Below are 16,084 nucleotides of genomic sequence, written 5' to 3'. Positions count from 1 at the left end.
AAAAGTGATGTCATTTCTCTGTCCTCTGATGTGATCGCACATCAGAGGACAGAGAAATAGGGGGATTCGGGGACCCTGTTATACTTACCGGTGTCCCTGGGTCCTCCTGCTTCTTCTGCTGGCCGCCAGCTTCTTGCTTCGGTAAGAAAATGGCGGGCGCATGCGCAGTGCGCCCGCCATGATCTGCCGGCCGGCAGAAGAAAATTCTTCCTCTTTTTTTATTTTGGTCACTGTGAGATCCTATCACAGTGATCAAAATTTAAAAAATAGTAAATAACCCCCCCCTTTATCACCCCCTTAGTAAGAAAAAAGTAATAAAATTAAAAAAAGTATGAATTTCTATTTTCCAAATAGGGTTAGGGTTAGGGGTAGGTTTAGGGGTAGGGTTAGGGTTAGGGCTAGGGGTAGGGTTAGGGTTAGGATATGTGCACACATAGAATGGTTCTCTGCGGATTTTTCCGCAGCGGATTTGATAAATACGCAGGACCAAAACGCTGCGTTTTTCCTGCGGATTTATCGTGGATGTACCGCGGTTTTTGTGCGGATTCCACTGCGGTTTTACACCTGCGGTTTTCTATTATGGAGCAGGTGTAAAACCGCTGCGGAATTAGCAGAAAGAATTGACATGCTGCGGAATGTAAACCGCTGCGTTTCCGTGTGTTTTTTTCCGCAGCATGGGCACAGCGTTTTATGTTTCCCATAGGTTTACATTGTACTGTAAACTCATGGGAAACTGCTGCGGACCCGCAGCTGCGGAAACGCTGCGGATCCGCAGCAAAATCCACAACATGTGCACATAGCCTTAGGGTTAGGGCTTGGGTTAGGGTTAGAGCTAGGATTAGGGTTAGAGCTAGGGTTAGGGCTAGGGTTGGGGCTAAAGTTAGGGTTAGGGTTGGGGCTAGGTTTAGGGCTAAAGTTAGGGTTTGGTCTAAAGTTAGGGTTAGGGCTAGGGTTGGGGCTAAAGTTAGGGTTAGAGTTGGGATTAGGATTTGGATTAGGGTTGGCATTAGGGTTACATTTGGGATTAGGGTTAGGTTTGGGATTAGGGTTAAGGCTAGGGTTGGGATTAAGGATAGGGGTGTATTGGGATTAGGGTTAGGTTTTGAGGTTAGGGTTGAGATTAGGATTAGGGGGGTGTTGGGTTTAGGGTTTTGATTAGGGTTATGGTTAGCTTTGGGATTAGGGTTAGGGGTGTTTTGGGGGTTAGGGTTGTGATTAGGATTATGGATCGGGTTGGGATTAGGGTTAGGGGTGTGTTGGGGTTAGGGTTGGAGTTAGAATTGGGGGGTTTCCACTGTTTAGGTACATCAGGGGGTCTCTAAACGCCACAGCCAATTTTGTGCTCAAAAAGTAAAATGGTGCTCCCTACCTTCTGAGCTCTGCCGTGCGCCCAAACAGTGGTTTACCCCCACATATGGGGCATCGGCGTACTCGGGATAAATTGGACAACAACTTTTGGGGTCCAATTTCTCCTGATACCCTTGTGAAAATAAAAACTTGGGGGCTAAAAAATCTTTTTTTGTGGAAAAAAAAATATTTTTTATTTTCACGACTCTGCATTATAAACTTCTGTGAAGCACTTGGGCATTCAAAGTTCTCACCACACATCTAGATAAGTTCCTTGGGGGGTCTAGTTTCCAAAATGGGGTCACTTCTGGGGGGTCTCTACTGTTTAGGTATATCTGGGGCTCTGCAAATGCAACATAACGCCCGCAGACCATTCTATCAAAGTCTGCATTCCAAAACGGCACTCCTTCCCTTTCGAGCTCAGCCATGCACCTAAACAGTGGTCCCCCCCACACATAGGGTATCAGTGTACTCAGGACAAATTGGACAACAACTTTTGGGGTCCAATTTCTCTTGTTACCTTTGTGAAAATAAAAATTGGGGGGCTAAAAAAATCTTTTTTGTGAAAAAAATATTTTTTTTTGTTTTCACGACTCTGCATTATAAACTTCTGCGAAGCACTTGGGCATTCAAAGTTCTCACAACACATCTAGATAAGTTCCTTGGGGGGTCTAGTTTCCAAAATGAGGTCACTTGTGGGGGGTTTCTACTGTTTAGGTACATTGGGGGCTCTGCAAACGCAACATAATGCCTGCAGACCATTCTATCAAAGTCTGCATTCCAAAACGGCGCTCCTTCCCTTCCAAGCTCTGCCATGCGCCCAAACAGTGGTTTATCCCCCACATATGGGGTATCAGCCTACTCAGCATAAATTGCACAATAAATTTTGGGGTCCAATTTCTCCTGTTACCCTTGTGAAAGTAAAAATTTGGGGGTGAGAAGATCATTTTTGTGGAAAAAATATGATTTTTTTTATTTTCATGGCTCTACATTATAAACTTCTGTGAAGCAGTTGGGGGTTCCTAGTGCTCACCACACATCTAGATAAGCTCTTTGGGGGGTCTAGTTTCCAAAATGGAGTCACTTGTGGGGGGTTTCTACTGTTTAGGTACATCAGGATCTCTGCAAATGCAACATGACACCTGCAGACCATCCCATCAAAGTCTGCATTCCAAGCGGCGCTCCTTCCCTTCCGAGCCCTGATGGGTGCCCAAACAGTGCCCTCCCCCCACATATGGGGTATCAGCGTACTCAGGACAAACTGGTCAACAGATTTTGTGGTCCAATGTCTCCTGTTACCCTTGATAAAATAAAAAATTGCAGGCTAAAAATCATTTTTGAGTGAAAAAAAAGGATTTTTTATTTTCACGGCTCTACGTTATAAACTTCCGTGAAGCACCTGGGGGTTTAAAGTGCTCACCACACATCTAGATAAGTTCCTTAAGGGGTCTAGTTTCCAAAATGGTGTCATATGTGGGGGGTTTCCACTGTTTAGGCACATCAGGGGCTCTCCAAACGCGACATGGCATCCGATCTCAATTCCAGCCAATTCTACATTGAAAAAGTAAGACGGCACTCATTCTCTTCCAAGCTCTGCAGTGCGCCCAAACAGTGGTTTACCCCCACATATGGGGTATCGACGTACTCAGGAGAGGTTGCACAACAACATTTGTTGTCTAATTTCTCCTGTTACCCTTGTGAAAATAAAAATTTGGGGGCAAAAAGATCATTTTTGTAGAAAAAATTCAACTATTTTCACGGCTCTACGTTATAAACTTCCGGGAAGCACCTGGGGGTTTAAAGTGCTCACCACACATCTAGATAAGTTCCTTAAGGGGTCTAGTTTCCAAAATGGTGTCATTTGTGGGGGGTTTAAACTGTTTAGGCACATCAGTGGCTCTCCAAACGCGACATGGCATCCGATCTCAATTCCAGCTAATTCTACATTGAAAAAGTAAAACGGCGCTCCTTCTCTTCCAAGCTCTGCAGTGAGCCCAAACAGTGGTTTACCCCCACATATGGGGTATCAACGTACTCAGGAGAAATTGCACAACAACGTTTGTGGTCTAATTTCTCCTGTTACCCTTGGGAAAATAAAAATTTTGGGGCAAAAAGATCATTTTTGTAGAAAAAATTTGATTTTTTATTTTCACGGCTCTACGTTATAAACTTCCGTGAAGCACCTGGGGGATCAAAGTGCTCACCACACATCTAGTTAAGTTCCTTATGGGGTCTAGTTTCCAAAATGGTGTCACTTGTGGGGGGTTTCCACTGTTTAGGCACATCAGGGGCTCTCCAAACGCGACATGGTGTCCGATCTCAATTCCAGCCAATTCTACATTGAAAAAGTAAAACGGCACTCCTTCTCTTCCAAGCTCTGCGGTGCGCCCAAACAGTGGTTTACCCCCACATATGGGGTATCGACGTACTCAGGAGAAATTGCACAACAACTTTTGTGTTATAATTTCTCCTGTTACCCTTGTGAAAATAAGAATTTGTGGGCGAAAATATCATTTTTTGTGTAAACAAATGCGATTTTTTATTTTCACGGCTCTACGTTATAAACTTCTGTGAAGCACTTGGGGGCTCAAAGTGCTCACCACACATCTAGTTAAGTTCCTTAAGGGGTCTAGTTTCCAAAATGGTATCACTTGTGGGGGGTTTCCACTGTTTAGGCACATCAGGGGCTCTCCAAACATGACATGGCATCCGATCTCAATTCCAGCCAACTCTGCATTGAAAAAGCCAAACGGCGCTCCTTCTCTTCCAAGCCCTGCCGTGCGCCCAAACAGTGGTTTACCCCCACATATGGGGTATCAGCATATTCAGGAGAAATTGCACAACAAAATGTATGGTTAAATTTCTGTTTTTACACTTGTGAAAATAAAAAAATATGGTTCTGAATTAAAGTGTTTGCAAAAAAAGTTAAATGTTCATTTTTTCCTTCCACATTGTTGGAGTTCCTGTGAAGCACGTAAAGGGTTAATAAACTTCTTGAATGTGGTTTTAAGTATCTTGAGGGGTGCAGTTTTTAGAATGGTGTCACACTTGGTTATTTTCTATCATATAGACCCCTCAAAATGACTTCAAATGTGATGTGGTCCCTAAAAAAAAATGGTGTTGTAAAAATGAGAAATTGCTGGTCAAATTTTAACCCTTATAACTCCCTAACAAAAAAAAATTTTGTTTCCAAAATTGTGCTGATGTAAAGTAGACATGTCGGAAATGTTATTTATTAACTATTTTGTGTGACATATCTCTCTGATTTAAGGGCATCAAAATACAAAATTTGAAAATTGCAAAATTTTAAAAATTTTCACCATATTTCCATTTTTTTCATAAATAATCGCAAGTAATATCGAAGAAATTTTACCGCTAACATGAAGTACAACATGTCACGAAAAAACAATCTCAGAATCAGCAGGATCCGTTAAAGCGTTCCAGAGTTATAACCTCATAAAGTGACAGTGGTCAGAATTGTAAAAATTGGCTCTGTCATTAAGTACCAAATTGGCTCTGTCACTAAGGGGTTAAATTACTGCAACATCACTGTTTATGATAGAAAAACATCACCATACTACATCAGCATGAGCAGTGAGTGGCCTGGTGCAACCGCTCATGGTGAAGAGCTGGGGAGAATGACTAACTGCAGCAAGAGGAAGCCTCACAGTGAACTGCGCTGTAAACACTGAACATGGCCTGTATACAATATGCCCACAGAGGCTGTTTTGCAGAGTACCTCAATGAGGCTGTTTTGCAGAGTACCCCCACAGAGGCTGTTTTGCATTGTACCCCCTCAGAGGCTGTTTTGCAGAGTACCCACATAGAGGCTGTTTTGCAGAGTACCCCCATAGAGGCTGCTTTGCATTGTACCCCCACAGAGGCTGTTTTGCATTGTACCCCCATAGAGGCTGTTTTGCAGAGTACCCCTCAGAGGCTGTTTTGCCGAGTACCCCCATAGAGGCTGTTTTGCAGAGTACCCCCACAGAGGCTGCTTTGCTGAGTATCCCCAAAACTGTTTTGCAGAGTACCCCCAACAAGGTTGTTTTGCAGACTACCCCACACAGAACCTAACACTGTCCCTCATTCAAACCACGTCCTGTCCGTTTGCTAGTCAGAACAGAATGGCAGTGCCACCCGTGATCCGGTGGTTATACAGGCTGGGTCACGTGGTGCACCAGCCAATCACAGCCATGCCAATAGTCGCAATGGTTATGATGGCTGTGGAAGTGCCCACAGCCGAAAAGCTTGTTGATTGGCTGTGCTGCAGCCTTTCAATAAGCTTTATTTAGCATCCAAACTCTGAACACTAAAACGGACTTCCGTGAGAAGTCAATGATCTGATTTCATCACTGGACACTAGGTGTCTGGTTCGAACCCCGAACTTTACAGTTTGGTTTCGCTCATCCATAGTCAAGATATAGGAAACTCAGAAGTGTGAAAGCGGCCTGCACACGGCAATAAATACTGTGGTTAAAAGCTCCTTCAAAAGTGTTCCAAAAGTGATCAAAATCAACCATTTCCACTTAAAATTCCAACATAAATGATCATTTTAGTCTACCGACAACAGATGGTCCTCGTCTGGAAAGAAATTGGGTGTCTTTTAAACTTTCCTGCGATCAGCCGAGTCACAAGTTCACAAAAGATCTTCACTTGGAACAACGTATCCAGAAGAATTATTCTTCGCCACTTGTACATGTATACCAGTCTAAACAATGGTTATAGACAAAGGTGTGTATGGCTGCATGGGAAGATCAATCGCTCGCCAGACAATCGCTCGACCAATAGTTGTTCAACCATCAACCTTCTGCTATTTAACCAATTATAAATCATCACTACTAATTCACATCTGTTCATATTATGTTTATTAGAGTTTGACTTAGGGTACCGTCACACAGTGGCACTTTGGTCGCTACGACGGTACGATCCGTGACGTTCCAGCGATATCCATACGATATCGCTGTGTCTGACACGCAGCAGCGATCAGGGACCCTGCTGAGAATCGTACGTCGTAGCAGATCGTTTGGAACTTTCTTTCGTCGCTGGATCTCCCGCTGTCATCGCTGGATCGTTGTGTGTGACAGCGATCCAGCGATGCGTTCGCTTGTAACCAGGGTAAACATCGGGTTACTAAGCGCAGGACCACGCTTAGTAACCCGATGTTTACCGTGGTTACCAGCATAAAAGTAAAAAAAAAAAAACAGTACATACTTACATTCCGGTGTCTGTCCCCCGGCGTTCTGCTTCTCTGCACTGTGAGCGCCGGCCGGCCGGAAAGCGAGCACAGCGGTGACATCACCGCTGTGCTTTCTGGCTGGCACAGACACAGTGGAGAGAAGCAGAACGCCGGGGGACAGACACCGGAATGTGAGTATGTACGTTTTTTTTTTTTTTACTTTTACGCTGGTAACCACAGTAAACATCGGGTTACTAAGCGCGGCCCTGCGCTTAGTAACCCGATGTTTACCCTGGTTACCCGGGGCCTTCGGCATCGTTGGTCAATGGAGAGCTGTCTGTGTGACAGCTCCCCAGCGACCACACAACCACTTACCAACGATCACGGCCAGGTCGTATCGCTGGTCGTGATCGTTGGTAAATCGTTATGTGAGACGGTACCCTTACTCTTACCGGGTCCAGCACTGCCTCTCTGATACTGACCTGGTCTTTTTTGACTGGCTGCGGCGGTGATGTCATGATAACAGTGCTGTAGGTAATTACAATCACTAAGCTGATTGACTAGTGAAGTCTACACATTCGCAGAGCCGCTGAGCCCTGCAGCGTTGTCTTCATGACGTCACTGCTGCAGCCGATCAATAGAGATAGGGAAGCGGCGCTGGACTCGGGCAGGGTAAGTGAAGCTCAGTTTGTTTTCTTATACCTGAGACTGTAGGTAAAGGTTTTTTTTAAAGGGGGACAAACCCTTTAAATTGAAATGTTAATATAATTAAAATGATTGTTAAGATTAGAAACATTTCAAGCCTTAGTGTTATGATCTGGTGGCCTAAGAGCAGCATGAGACATACTCTGGAGAAGGTGGTACCTGTACTGACCGCAGACCCTGAACTTAACACCACAACTAGAAGTAGCCGTGGAATGTACCTAGCGCTCCCTAGACATCTCGACACAGCCGGAGGACTAATTACCCCTAGAGATAGAAAAGGGAAAACTATCTTGCCTCAGAGAAAATCCCCAAAGGATAGGCAGCCCCCCACAAATATTGACTGTGAGAGGAGAGGGAAAAAACATACACAGACTGAAATGAGAATTTAGCAAAGGAGGCCACTTCTAGCTAAATAGAAAGGACAGGACAGAGTACTATGCAGTCAGTATTAAAACACTAGAAAATATCCACCACAGAAAATACAAAATCTCCACAGCTAACTAAAGATATGGAGGGTATATCTGCATCTCCAGAGATACCAGCTTGGCTAAACAAATCCTTATACAAACCAAGCTGGACAAGACAAAAACATGGAAAAGAACTGAACAATAAGGCCACAGCATGTGGACAGCAAAAATCAAGGCCAGAACTTATCTATGTTGAAATGAACTGCAAAGTAGAAGAGACCAGGCAGGGATGTGAATCCTCCAGGAACAATGGACAACTGGCACTGACTAAAGGGTGAAGCAAGACTAAATAGCCCAGTCAAAATTGCAAAAAGTGAACACACCTGATAAATGCTGCGATTCAGAGACAGTAGCGCTACCACTTCCAACCACCGGAGGGAGCCCAAGAGCAGAATTCACAACAGTACCCCCCCCTTGAGGAGGGGTCACCGAACCCTCACCAGAGCCCCCAGGCCGATCCGGACGAGCCAAATGAAAGGCACGAACCAAATCATCAGCATGAACTTCGGAGGCAACAACCCAAGAATTATCCTCCTGGCCATAACCCTTCCATTTGACAAGATACTGAAGCTTCCGCCTCGAAAAACGAGAATCCAAAATCTTCTCAACCACATACTCCAACTCCCCATCAATCAACACCGGGGCAGGAGGATCAACAGAGGGAACAACGGGCACCACATATTTCCGCAACAAAGATCTATGAAAAACATTATGGATGGAAAAAGAGGCTGGAAGGGCCAAACGAAAAGACACTGGATTGATAATCTCAGAAATCCTATAAGGGCCAATAAACCGAGGCTTAAACTTAGGGGAAGAAACCTTCATAGGGACATGACGGGAAGACAACCAGACCAAATCCCCAACCCGAAGCCGGGAACCAACACACCGACGACGGTTAGCAAAACGCTGAGCCCCCTCCTGAGACAACACCAAATTGTCAACATGAGCCCAAATTTGCTGCAACCTGTCAACCACAGAGTCCACCCCAGGACAATCAGAAGGCTCAACCTGCCCCGAAGAAAAACGAGGATGAAAACCAGAGTTACAAAAGAAGGGTGAAACCAAGGTAGCAGAACTAGCCCGATTATTAAGGGCAAACTCGGCCAATGGCAAGAAAGCCACCCAATCTGTTGTGAACTCTGTTTTTGGGCTCCCTCTTGTGGTCACAACTGGTACTGTGTGAGTGCTGTCTTTGGGCTCCCTCTGGTGGCTCTTTGTGTCATTCTGCAGGTCTGAGGCTTGATCAGCTGTCTCGTTATCTGTTAGCTGGTTTCCTATTTAGTTCACCTGGACTCTCAGTTGTTGCCTGCTGTCAATGTCTTCAGTGCTATTTTGGAGCTCTCCTGCAGTCCTTCGTTATCAGTCTCTTCAAGAGAAGCTAAGTTTTGCTTGGTTCATTTTTTGACCATCAGTGGTCATATGTTTCTTGGTTTATTTTTGTTTCTTGTCCAGCTTGCTAATATGTGATTTCCTTGCTTGCTGGTAGCTCTAGGGGGCTGAGTTTCTCCCCTCACACCGTTAGTTGGTGTGGGGGTTCTTGTACTCTCAGCGTGGATATTTTGCATAGGGTTTTTTACTGACCGCACAGTTCCCTATCTGTCTTCTGCTATCTAGTATTAGCAGGCCTCATTTACTGTATCTGTTTTCATTTCTACGTTTGTGTTTTCCCCTTACCTCACCGTTATTATTTGTTGGGGGCTTCCTATATCTTTGGGGTGATTTCTCTTGAGGCAAGTGAGGTCTTACTTTCCCTCCAGGAGTAGATAGTCTCTCAGGCTGCGTCGAGACGTCCAGGATTTTAGGCACGTTCACCGGCTACCTTTAGTGTGTTGGTTAGGATAAGGTTTGCGGTCAGTCCAGTTACCACCTCCCTAGAGCTCGTGTCTATGTTCATTAACTTAGCTAGTCCATTTTGTGATCCTCAGCCACTAGGATCATAACAGTACAGCAGGCCGAAAAGTGTTTAATGCATCGCAGAAGTGGGATAAGAGAACCCTGAGTACAATTTTTTTTTTTCCTCTCTATCTTTGCTGCAGTCTGTCCAGCTTCTCTCATCCCCTTAATCTCTGGGTGGTTTTGTGTTCAGCTGCAGACATGGATATTCAGAGTCTGACTTCTAGTGTGGATCATCTTGCTGCAAGGGTGCAAAGCATTCAGGATTTTGTTGTTCATAGCCCTATGTCAGAGCCTAAAATACCTATTCCTGAGTTGTTTTCTGGAGATAGATCTAGGTTTCTGAATTTTAAGAATAATTGTAAATTATTTCTATCTTTGAGACCTCATTCCTCTGGTGATTCCGCTCAGCAAGTTAAAATTGTTATCTCCTTGTTACGTGGCGACCCTCAAGATTGGGCTTTCTCTCTGGTGCCAGGAGATCCTGCATTGCTGAATGTGGATGCGTTTTTTCTGGCGCTTGGACTGCTTTATGAGGAACCTAATCTTGAGAACCAGGCAGAAAAGGCCTTGCTGGCTCTTTTTCAGGGCCAGGATGAAGCTGAGGTGTATTGTCAAAAATTTCGGAAATGGTCGGTGCTTACTCAATGGAATGAGTGTGCCCTGGCTGCAAATTTCAGAGAAGGTCTTTCTGAAGCCATTAAGAATGTTATGGTGGGGTTCCCCACGCCTGCAAGTCTGAATGACTCAATGGCTTTGGCCATTCAGATTGATCGGCGTTTGCGGGAGCGCAAATCTGCGCACCATCTGGCGGTGTTTTCTGAACAGAGACCTGAGTCTATGCAATGTGACCGAGTTCTGACCAGAATTGAGCGGCAAAATCATAGACGTCAAAATGGGTTGTGCTTTTACTGTGGTGATTCAACTCATGTTATCTCAGCATGCTCTAAGCGCGTTAAAAAAATCGCTAAACCTGTCACCATTGGTACTATACAGCCTAAATTCATTTTGTCTGTTACTTTAATTTGTTCTTTGTCATCCTACTCGGTTATGGCTTTTGTGGATTCAGGTGCTGCCCTGAATCTGATGGATTTGTCGTTTGCCAGGCGCTGTGGTTTTGTCCTGGAGCCTTTGGAATTCCCTATTCCACTGAGGGGAATTGATGCTACACCATTGGCTGAGAATAAGCCTCAATATTGGACTCAAGTGACCATGTGCATGACTCCTGTGCATCAGGAGGTGATTCGCTTTCTTGTGCTGCATAATTTGCATGATGTTGTCGTGTTGGGTCTGCCATGGCTGCAGGCCCATAATCCAGTTCTGGATTGGAAAGCTATCTCTTTGTCAAGTTGGGGTTGCCAGGGGATTCATGGCGATGCTCCTTTGGTATCAATTGCTTCTTCCACTCCTTCTGAGGTCTCTGAGTTTTTGTCGGACTACCAGGATGTATTTGATGAGCCCAGATCCGGTGCCCTGCCTCCTCACAGGGATTGTGATTGTGCTATAAATTTGATTCCTGGTAGTAAGTTCCCTAAGGGACGACTTTTTAATTTGTCTGTACCAGAACATGCCGCAATGCGGAGCTATATAAAGGAGTCTTTAGAGAAGGGACATATTCGCCCGTCCTCCTCCCCTCTTGGTGCAGGATTCTTTTTTGTGGCCAAGAATGATGGTTCTCTGAGACCTTGTATAGATTATCGTCTTCTAAATAAAATCACGGTCAAATTTCAGTATCCTTTGCCATTGTTGTCTGATCTGTTTGCTCGGATTAAGGGGTCCAGTTGGTTCACCAAGATAGATCTTCGTGGTGCGTATAACCTTGTGCGCATTAAGCAGGGGGATGAATGGAAAACAGCATTTAATACGCCCGAAGGCCATTTTGAGTACTTGGTGATGCCTTTTGGACACTCTAATGCTCCTTCTGTGTTCCAGTCCTTCATGCATGACATCTTCCTAGAATATCTGGATAAATTTATGATTGTGTATCTGGATGACATTTTGGTCTTTTCTGAGGACTGGGAGTCCCATGTGAAGCAGGTCAGGATGGTATTTCAGGTCCTGCGTGCTAATGCCTTATTTGTGAAGGGCTCAAAATGTCTCTTCGGAGTACAGGTTTCCTTTTTGGGTTTTATTTTTTCTCCTTCTACTATTGAGATGGACCCAGTCAAGGTCCAGGCTATTCATGACTGGACTCAGCCTACATCTGTTAAGAGTCTTCAGAAGTTCTTGGGTTTTGCTAATTTTTACCGTCGCTTCATTGCTAATTTTTCTGGCGTGGTTAAACCCTTGACGGATTTGACCAAGATGGGTTCTGATGTGACTAATTGGTCTCCTGCGGCCGTGGAAGCCTTTCGGGAGCTGAAGCGCCGCTTTTCTTCGGCTCCAGTTTTGTGTCAGCCTGATGTCTCTCTTCCTTTTCAGGTCGAGGTTGATGCTTCTGAGATTGGAGCAGGGGCTGTTTTGTTGCAGAGAAGCTCTGATTGCTCTGTGATGAAGCCTTGTGCTTTCTTTTCAAGAAAGTTTTTGCCTGCCGAGCGGAATTATGATGTTGGTAATCGGGAGTTGTTTGCTATGAAGTGGGCATTTGAGGAGTGGCGACATTGGCTCGAGGGAGCTAAGCATCGTGTAGTGGTCTTAACTGATCACAAAAATCTGATTTATCTCGAGTCTGCCAAGCGGCTGAATCCTAGACAGGCTCGTTGGTCGTTGTTTTTCTCCCGTTTCGATTTCGTGGTCTCGTACCTGCCTGGTTCGAAGAACGTGAAGGCTGATGCTCTTTCTAGGAGTTTTGTGCCTGACTCTCCGGGAGTTTCAGAGCCGGCTGGTATCCTCAGAGAGGGAGTGATTTTGTCTGCCATTTCCCCAGATTTGCAACGAGTGCTGCAGAAATTTCAGGCGGATAGACCTGACCGTTTCCCACCAGAGAGACTGTTTGTCCCAGATAGATGGACCAGCAGAGTTATTTCCGAGGTTCATTCTTCGGTGTTGGCAGGCCATCCTGGGATTTTTGGTACCAGAGTGTTGTGGATTCTGTTTGTGGGCTCCCTCTGGTGGTTACTGCTGGTACTGGGTGACTTTGGTGGGTTGCGGCCTTTGGTTTCCACCTGTCCATCAGAGGCTGGGTGTTTCCTATTTTACCTGGCCTTTCTGTCATTCCCTTGCCGGCTATCAATGTATTCAGATGTGCTCTGTTTGGTTCCTGCCTACCTGCTCCCAGATCTTTCAGGATAAGCTAAGTGCTGATTTTCAGTTGTTGGTTTTTTTGTCCAGCTTGCTTATTATGTCTCTATGCTAGCTGGTAGCTCTAGTGGACTGAGGTTCTCCCCATGTGCCATGAGTTGGCACATGGGTTCTTGTAATCTCAGGATGGTTTTTTGATTAGGGTTTTTTGCTGACCGCTCAGACCCCTTTTGTTTCGTTCTGCTTTCTAGTTTACAGCGGGCCTCAATTTGCTGAACCTATATATATAATCTCTATGTGTGTGCCTTCCTCTCATTTCACCGTCAATACATGTGGGGGGCAACTATACCTTTTGGTGTTCATTCCTCTGGAGGCAAGTGAGGTCTTTATTTTCTCTGCAGTACTAGTTAGCTCTTAGGCTGGTGCGTGGCGTCTAGAACCAACGTAGGCACGCTCCCTGGCTATCTCTAGTTGCGTTTGTCAGGCGTAGGGCAGCGGTCAGCCCAGGTTCCATCACCCTAGAGCTCGTCCGATATTTTGTATTACTTTGCTTGTCCCTTGCTATCCCTAGCCATTGGGATTCATGACAGTATAGCCGGCCCACAAAGTGTTAATTGTTTGGGCTGAAGCAGGAGAAAAAGAAGTGTTTAAGGGAAAATTTATTTTTTTTTTTTCCTTCAGAGTTTTGCTGCCTTGCCCTTAATTGCTGTCTAGCTGCTTCTTACCTCCTCTTAACCCTTGAATGGCTCTGATATTAGCTGTTTAACATGGATGTCCAGAGTTTGGCTTCCAGCCTGAGTAATCTCGCGGCAAAAGTTCAAAACATACAGGATTTTGTTGTTCACACTCCCATGTCTGAACCTAGAATTCCTATTCCAGAGTTCTTTTCTGGAGATAGATCTACCTTCCTGAATTTCAGGAACAATTGTAAATTGTTTCTTTCTTTAAAATCTCGCTCCTCTGGAGACCCTGCTCAACAGGTCAAGATTGTAATATCTTTCCTGCGAGGCGACCCTCAGAATTGGGCATTTGCATTGGCACCAGGGGATCCTGCTCAATGTGGATGCGTTTTTTCTGGCATTGGGATTGCTCTATGAGGAACCCAACCTGGAGATTCAGGCTGAAAAGGCTTTATTAGCCCTCTCTCAGGGGTATGATGAAGCGGAAATATATTGTCAAAAATTTCGGAAATGGTCGGTGCTTACTCAGTGGAATGAGTGCGCCCTGGCTGCAAACTTCAGAAATGGTCTTTCCGAGGCCATTAAGGATATTATGGTGGGGTTCCCTACGCCTACAGGTCTGAATGAGTCGATGGCTATGGCCATTCAGATTGATCGGCGTTTACGGGAGCGCAAACCCGTGCACCAGTTGGCGGTGTCTTTTGAACAGGCACCTGAGACTATGCAATGTGATAGAATTCAGTCCAGAAGTGAACGGCAAAATTATAGGCGGAAAAATGGATTGTGTTTTTATTGTGGTGATTCAGCTCATGTTATATCAGCATGCTCTAAACGCACAAAAAGGGTTGATAAATCTTTTGCCATTGGTACTCTGCAGCCTAAGTTCATTTTGTCTGTGACTCTGATTTTTTCACTGTCTTCCATTTCCGTCGATGCCTATGTGGATTCGGGCGCTGCCCTGAGTCTTATGGATTGGTCATTTGCTAAACGCTGCGGTTTTAGTCTGGAACCTCTGGAAGTTCCTATTCCTCTGAAGGGAATTGACTCTACACCATTGGCTATGAATAAACCGCAGTATTGGACACAAGTGACCATGCGCATGACTCCCGTTCATCAGGAGGTGATTCGCTTCCTTGTACTGTATAATTTACATGATGTACTAGTGCTTGGTCTGCCATGGTTACAAACTCATAATCCTGTCCTGGACTGGAAAACAATGTCTGTGTTAAGCTGGGGATGTCAGGGGGTTCATGATTATGCACCTCCGATTTCAATCGCTTCATCTACTCCTTCTGAGATCCCTGCGTTTTTGTCTGACTATAGGGATGTTTTTGAGGAGCCTAAGCTCAATTCGCTCCCTCCGCATAGAGATTGTGACTGTGCTATAGAATTGATTCCTGGCAGTAAGTTCCCTAAGGGTCGTTTATTTAATCTGTCACTGCCAGAGCATACTGCTATGCGGAATTATATTAAGGAGTCCTTGGAAAAGGGACATATTCGTCCATCTTCGTCCCCTCTGGGAGCAGGTTTTTTTTTCGTGGCAAAAAAGGATGGTTCCCTGAGGCCTTGTATAGATTATCGCCTTCTGAATAAGATTACAGTCAAGTATCAGTATCCATTGCCATTATTGACTGATTTGTTTGCTCGCATTAAGGGGGCTAGGTGGTTCACTAAGATAGATCTTCGCGGTGCGTATAATCTGGTGCGGATAAAACAGGGTGATGAGTGGAAAACCGCATTTAATACGCCTGAGGGCCATTTTGAGTATTTGGTAATGCCTTTTGGACTCTCCAATGCTCCGTCAGTCTTTCAGTCCTTTATGCACAATATTTTCCGTGAATATCTGGATAAGTTTATGATTGTGTATTTGGATGATATTTTGGTGTTTTCTGATGACTGGGAGTCTCATGTTCTACAGGTCAGGAAGGTGTTTCAGGTTCTGCGGGCCAATTCTCTGTTTGTGAAGGGCTCAAAGTGTCTCTTCGGAGTCCAGAAGATTTCTTTTTTGGGGTACATTTTTTCTCCTTCTACTATTGAGATGGATCCTGTCAAGGTTCAGGCGATTTGTGACTGGACACAACCTACATCTGTTAAGAGCCTTCAGAAGTTCTTGGGGTTTGCTAATTTTTATCGTCGGTTCATTGCTAATTTTTCCAGTATTGTTAAACCTTTGACTGATTTGACTAAAAAGGGTGCTGATGTTGCTGATTGGTCTCCTGCGGCCGTGGAGGCCTTTCAGGAACTTAAGCGCCGGTTTTCTTCTGCTCCTGTGTTGTGTCAACCAGATGTTTCACTTCCTTTTCAGGTTGAGGTTGATGCTTCCGAGATTGGAGCGGGGGCGGTTTTGTCACAGAGAAGTTCTAATGGCTCGGTGATGAAGCCATGTGCATTCTTCTCTAGAAAATTCTCGCCCGCCGAGCGCAATTATGATGTGGGTAATCGGGAGCTTTTGGCCATGAAGTGGGCATTTGAGGAGTGGCGTCATTGGCTTGAGGGTGCTAAACATCGTGTGGTGGTCTTGACTGATCACAAGAATCTCATTTACCTTGAGTCTGCCAGGCGTTTGAATCCTAGACAGGCTCGTTGGTCGTTGTTTTTTTCTCGTTTCAATTTCGTGGTTTCATACCTGCCAGGTT

This window comes from Ranitomeya variabilis, chromosome 8 (assembly GCF_051348905.1).
Source record: "Ranitomeya variabilis isolate aRanVar5 chromosome 8, aRanVar5.hap1, whole genome shotgun sequence".
NCBI classification, from domain to species: domain Eukaryota; kingdom Metazoa; phylum Chordata; class Amphibia; order Anura; family Dendrobatidae; genus Ranitomeya; species Ranitomeya variabilis.
The sequence above is the reverse complement of the archived record's forward strand: the minus strand, read 5'-3'. Positions refer to the sequence as shown.